Source organism: Gracilinanus agilis, chromosome 3 (assembly GCF_016433145.1).
Source record: "Gracilinanus agilis isolate LMUSP501 chromosome 3, AgileGrace, whole genome shotgun sequence".
NCBI classification, from domain to species: Eukaryota; Metazoa; Chordata; class Mammalia; order Didelphimorphia; family Didelphidae; genus Gracilinanus; species Gracilinanus agilis.
Window position 1 is genome coordinate 557,109,219 of NC_058132.1, and position 6,557 is coordinate 557,115,775.

A 6,557-nucleotide genomic window follows, 5' to 3' on the forward strand; every position below is an offset into this window, starting at 1 on the left:
ATGAGATAAACTGTCACCAAAAATAACTCCAAGAGGAATGGGTAAGCAAATTGTGGTACCTGAACCTAAGGAAATATTGCTCTGCTGAAATAAAAGAGGAATTTGAAGAATACAGAATAGCATGGAAAAACTTATATGAACTGATGTAAAGTAAGAAGAGCCAAGAAAATAATACACACTATCATGACAATAATAATGGAACTGGGAAAAAGCCACTACATAACAGTCAGAAATAAATGTTGAAAAATTATAAAGAACAAATTTGGCTCCAAAGAAGGGTTATGATTATCCCTCTCAGCCTTCCCACCAATTTTTCAGAGACACACACACACAGAGATGAGAGGTTTATGAGTGTGACACATTGCTTTGACAGATTTTATTGTTTATTGTTTTTCAGATCTCTTCTTTTTTTAAAAAAGTTTTGCTGTAAGACATTGCTCTTGGAGGAAAGAGGAAATCATGTGGGAGAAACTAATGATATCAATAAAATTTATTTTTAAAAGAGCTTTAGGGGGCAGAGCCAAGATGGTGGCTTAGTAGCAATGAAAACCCCAAACCACTCTGGATATCCTTCCAAACCAATCTTTAAAAGGCACCTCTAAAGGACAGGAGTCAAAGAAAGACAAGTGAAAGGGCTCTCCCAATGAGCACAACATGAAAGGTAGGCAGAGAGAGAGAGAGTAGATTTCCACAATATAAGGGGGAACCAGAAGCAAAACTGAAAACGGAAAAAGGGCAGGCTAACTACCCCACCACCTACCTTGCCAAACTCTGAACCAGGAAATAGGGAACTTTGGGACACTGGGTTGAGGGCCGCACCAACAAAAGAGCACCACAGACCTACCCCTGGAAATCCCAGACCTTGGCAATGAAGTCTGGAGGTCAATAGCACTCAGCACTCTCAAGCTTCCTCAGCAGCAGTGAAGACGGCCCCAGGCCCTGTGAACCAGAAGCTAAGACACAAATGGCGAGCAACACGAAGATTTCCCAGTCCACTGAAGGAAAAATGAGCAAACAGCAGCCAAAAATAAAATCCTTGACCCTCAAAAATTTCTATGGGGAAAAAGAGTAAAGAACAGAAGCAACTTGAGATGATGAAATCCAAGCAAACATATGCAAAATATTCCGAAGAATGTGAATTGGTAACAAGCTTTGGAAGAACTCAAAAAGGAATTAAAAAAATCAAATAAGACAGGTTGAAGGAAAATGAAAAGAAAAATGGGGAAAAGAAGTGAAAGTAATGCAAAAAGAAAATAACAGCTTAAAAAGCACAATTGGTCAAATGGAAAAAGAGGCACAAATAACCAATTAAAAATAAGCAACTTTAAAATCAGAATTTACCTACTAGAAGAAATGACCAAAAAAAAGTGACAAAAAAATCAAATGAAGAAAAGAGTGTCAAGAAAAGTAGAGTGGACCAAATGGAAAAGGAGAATGAAAAAGTCATGGAAGAAACTCAGTCGTCAAAAATTAGAATTGGGCAAATAGAAACTAATGATTTCACCAGACATCAAGAAACAATAAAACAAAATCTAAAGGATGAAACAATAGAAGAAAATATAAAATATCTCATTGAAAAAACAACTGACATGGAAAATAGATCCAGAGAGACAATCTGAGAATTATTGGACTACCTGAAAATCGTGAACCCCAAAAAATCTTGACCTCATATTATAAGAAATTATCCAATAAAACTACCCTAATATTCTTGGAAAATGGGACAAAATAGACATTGAAAGAATTCATAGATCACTTCCTGCAATAAATCCCCAAATGACAACCCCTAGGAATGTTATAGCCAAGTTCAAGAGCTCCCAGGCCAAGGAGAAAATACTATAAGTTGCCAAGAAGAAACAATTCAGAAATCATGGAATCATGATCAGGATTAAGCAGGATCTGTCACCTTCCACATCAAAGGACCACAAGGCTTGGAAGATGATACTTTGGAAGAGAAGTGAATTGGATTACAAGCAAGAATCTACCCATCAAAAGTGACTACTTTTAGGGAAAGTATAGTTATTTAATAAAATAGAAGATTTCCAAGCATTCCTGAAGGAAAGACTAGACTTAAACAGAAAATCTGAATTCCATATATAAAATGTGTTCCCTAAGTAAAAACGTTGGGAATGCGTAGTCAAGCTGCTGTGTAATCTGTGGTCTAGTCATCATATCTTATGATTTACTAGTTCTGTTGACACAAACCACCTAGTTCTCTATCCTGGGATTGAGAAGGGAGGGATTTTAGCTTGCATCATGCCACTCCAGATAATAGTTTACCTTAGAGAAATTTTAGCTACCCATGAAGTAACTCTGGAAATGAAAATTTGTCCAAATAATTTTGAGGTCATTGGGGTATGTCTGTCATGCAGCCTCATAACCAAGTAACTTAACATGAGAATTTTAAAACTTAGTAACTACAGAATTGAAAAACAGATTTTTCATAGACATCGGAGATTTACATTGAAGCTCAACATGAAATTTATGTTCAGCTAAAATTCAGTTGTATGCAGTTACTACCTTACTCCAGACATTGCTGTATGATTTCAAAAATTGGTTAGAGCAGTGATGGGCAAACTTTTTAAAGAAGGGGCCAAAGGAAAAGGAAATGCTCATCTGTCAGTCTGTTTCTAAGGCAACTCTTTCAAAGTTTCATTGTATTGTATCCTACTCATTGTATTTGTCAGATTAGGAATAATGTCGTGCAGTGGATAGAACATTTCAGGGGGCCACATCTAGCCCTTTGGCTGTAGTTTGCGCATCACTGGGTTAGAGTATTTCTTTATTGTTTATTTATTCCTTCAGCAATCTAATGGGAAGTAAATAAACAAATCTATAATTCTCTTTTTTACTGACCATTTAGTCTAACCTTTTTTGAAGAAAAAAATATATATAGATATACATATATATATATAGATAGATATAGATATACATATATATAAAGTAAACCAAAGATTTAATTAAACATAAAGAAAGGAAAGGGCAATAAGGGTAGTTGACTGGGTGTGAATTGAAAAGGACTTTTTGGCATATGAGATTGGGGTTCTCATCTGCTAGACTCAGAGAAAAAAGTTGGCAAAATGGTGGTATATTAATGATGTAATCTCAATACCTTTTCTCCCCCTCCCCCCGCAATGGAGCAGGATTAGCATTGTGTGTGGTCCTTTCTCAAAATCTTCATTGGTCAGTAGCCTGACTCTTCCATTCTTACAATACAAATTGCCAAATGAGTCAAAATTTGTTTTCCAGCATGCATTGTAGTATACCATAGCAAAACTTTAAGAAAGATGAAAGTGGCAAAATAGTTCCTGTTATTGACCAGTTCCAAACAATATAGTCTTTTGGTATACCTAGAACATCTAAAAAATCATTATTGTAAAAGATAAATTCTTGAAGTAGCTTTCTTTTATGGTTAATTCCCATACAGGAGGGAAATGCCCATTTATATTCAAGGAAATTCTTGCTGCAGAAAGATAATAGAATCATTCCTCTGGAAAATGCTAAGTATAATTGACTTTATAATACCTATAGAAAGGATCCTGTTCAAGTGATTTATTTTTATCCCAAGGCATATTCTGTTTCAAAGTAGAGAATGTACATTTCAACATGATGAAATAGAAAAAGTGTTGAACTTTGAGCCACAGTACTTGAGTTCCAGGCATCTCCGTGGCACACTGGGCCTGGAGTCAGGAAGACTCATCTTCCTGAATTCAAATCTGGCCTCAGAATCTTAGTAGTTTTGTGACCCAGAGCAAGCCATTTTGACTTTATCTGCCTCTGTTTCTTTCTCTATAAAATGAGATGGAGAAAGAAATGGAAAATCACTCCAGTATCTTTTTCAGGAAGGCCTGAAATGGGGTCATAAAGAAATGGGGGTCATGAATGAAATGATCAAACAACCAAAAAATTTAGAATTCAAGCTCACCGAATAATGTATATTCATACTTCTTTTTTAAGGGTAGCTTGGTGGAGCAGGAGATAGAGTGCTGGGCCTGGAGTCAGGAAGGCATGAGTTAAAATCCAGCCTGAGATATCTACTGGCTGTGTGACTCTGGGCAAGTCACTTAACCTCTGTTTACCTCAGTTTCCTCATCTGTAAAATGGGGACAATAATAGCTTCTATTTTCCAAGGTAGTTGTGAGGGTCAAATGGGATAATAATCATAAAGCACTTAGCACACTATCTCGAATATAATAAGTGATATATAAATGTTAGCTATCCTCCAAAGAACTGAGTACAATGCTAGGCATATAATAGATGTTCAATAGCTACTTGTACATTAATTGAACATTAATCTTCTTTTTTTAAATCAGAAAGATGGACTGATTTGCAGTCTTCCATCTCTCCTTCACTTTTTAATACAATGTCTTTGATAATTATTCTTATAAGTTCTTCCCATGTTTTACTTCTGTGTTAATGCTAGGGAACTCAGGTAGCATAAATTGGGCATATTTAGACAAATAGTAAAAAATGTTGGCAGCGGTAATGGAAATTTATTTGAAAGCCAAAAGTATAGCAGGAACAGAAAATTAGAGAGGAAATTCATAAAGTCAGTCATGATTGTAATGGCTGGGATGAAAAGTGGTATTATAAAACTTAAGCTAATCTATCTACCTATTGGCAAGGCCAGTAATGACCATTAAGCTAGGCAGGTTATCCCAAAGCTAGTAAAATGTTTTTCTGCTTTTGTTTAAGGCAAGACAAATAGACAACATGTACACTGAATGGGTTGTAGTAGCTAAGGAGACAAAGGAACACTCAAAACACAATGCTGGCACTGAGATGACCTTTAAGTTCTCTTCTCTTTTTAATCTCTTTTTATTGTGATTTAGGAAAGAAAGCTGTTCATGTGGTCTATGCCCAAACCCAGAGTAATATTTTGCAGTGTTTTTCTTTCCATTTTTGAATATCTGTATTGGACAGATGTTATCCTGTGAAAAACACCATACAATACAATACAAGGCAAAAAAAGTCTAGAGAAAAAAAAATCTTCCTCCCCAAGTGAGGCTTCTTACAGAATGGGGAAAGAGAGGAATTTTCATTTTGTTAGTTGGTAAATTGTATCTCGAAAGTAACATTTATATATATATATATATATATATATATATATATATATATATATATATATAAACACATTTTTACATATACACATATATATTTTACATATATAGAAACACATTACAAACATTTACATACATATATAAACATGCTAATATAGCTCATCTTCTCCTAATGGGTGGGATACAGTGGATATTCTATTCATTATAGCCAATGCATAGTATTATGAAGGCATACACTGTTGCATGGCTGGGGATGTTTTAAAATAATTTCATATAGTCAACTGGGTAGAGGGCTAGTTGAGGATCTAGGTAGATCTGCACTTAATTCTCATTTCTGAACACATAAATTAGTGTCCTTTTCTAGTCTTCAAATGGAAATGGTATACACTTGAGGCAAGTAGAGTGGCAGTTGCTGAAGGAGCATCATACATTTATTAATTGATTAAATTTTTTTGCTCACTCATTTATTACCTTTTTTTGAGTGACTGCTTTGGGGACATTAAAAAAAGTGGACTCTTATCAGATCTGTTGTGTAACAGCAATAAGGGGAACAGGGAAGAACAAGACTGGCTTTATTCCTTACTTGAAAACTGATTGTGTTCATAGATCTCAGTTCAAATTTATGTCACATAACCCTGACAGTTATTTTTTGAAATTTTGGCTCTGACTATTTAACCACATTCACCCGGGTTTCCCTCTGATGTCTCATACAGTGAATTCCATGGGTTCTTTCTACTTCCTTACATCTCAGCTACATTTTGCCAACTTTCCATTTCCAGGCTTCTTTTGGCTTTGCTGACTCAAACCAATTCTTTCCAGGAATGTTGAAGCATATTAATTGTGAAACACTGTTGGAAAATTGTGTTACATTCACAAGAAGATGTGTTTTGTATGAAAATGGAGAAATTTTTTCTCTATACATACACATATACATACATATAACTATAAATATGTGTGTATATACATACATACATACATACATATACACACATATGTAATTTAAGGGACAGTTAGATGGTGCAATGGATGCAGTGCTGGACCTAGATGAGGAAGACACATCTTCATGAGTTCCAATCTGTCCTCTGACACTTAACTAGCTGGGTGAACCTGGTCAAGTCAATTAAGCCTGTTTGTCTCCATTTTCTTATCTGTAAAATGAACGGGAGAAGGAAACTCTAGTATTTTTGCCAAGGAAATTCCAAATGAAGTCACCAAGAGTTGGATACTACTGAATATATATATAAGTTCATATGTATATATAGATACATTTTTCATTATTTGGGGGGAGAATTCCATAGCATTCATTGGCCATTGTTTTGATATTGGTAGTCTTAAAGTCTTGCTTTGGAGTAAGTGGGACATTGAGAATTGGAAGTCACACAGGGTTACACAGTCAGCATATAGCAAAGGTAGATCTTGAACTCAGGTTTTCTTTGTTTCTAAAGCCAGCTTTCTATTCACTTTTTATATTACTGAAAAAAAAATTCATCTGTGAGTTCA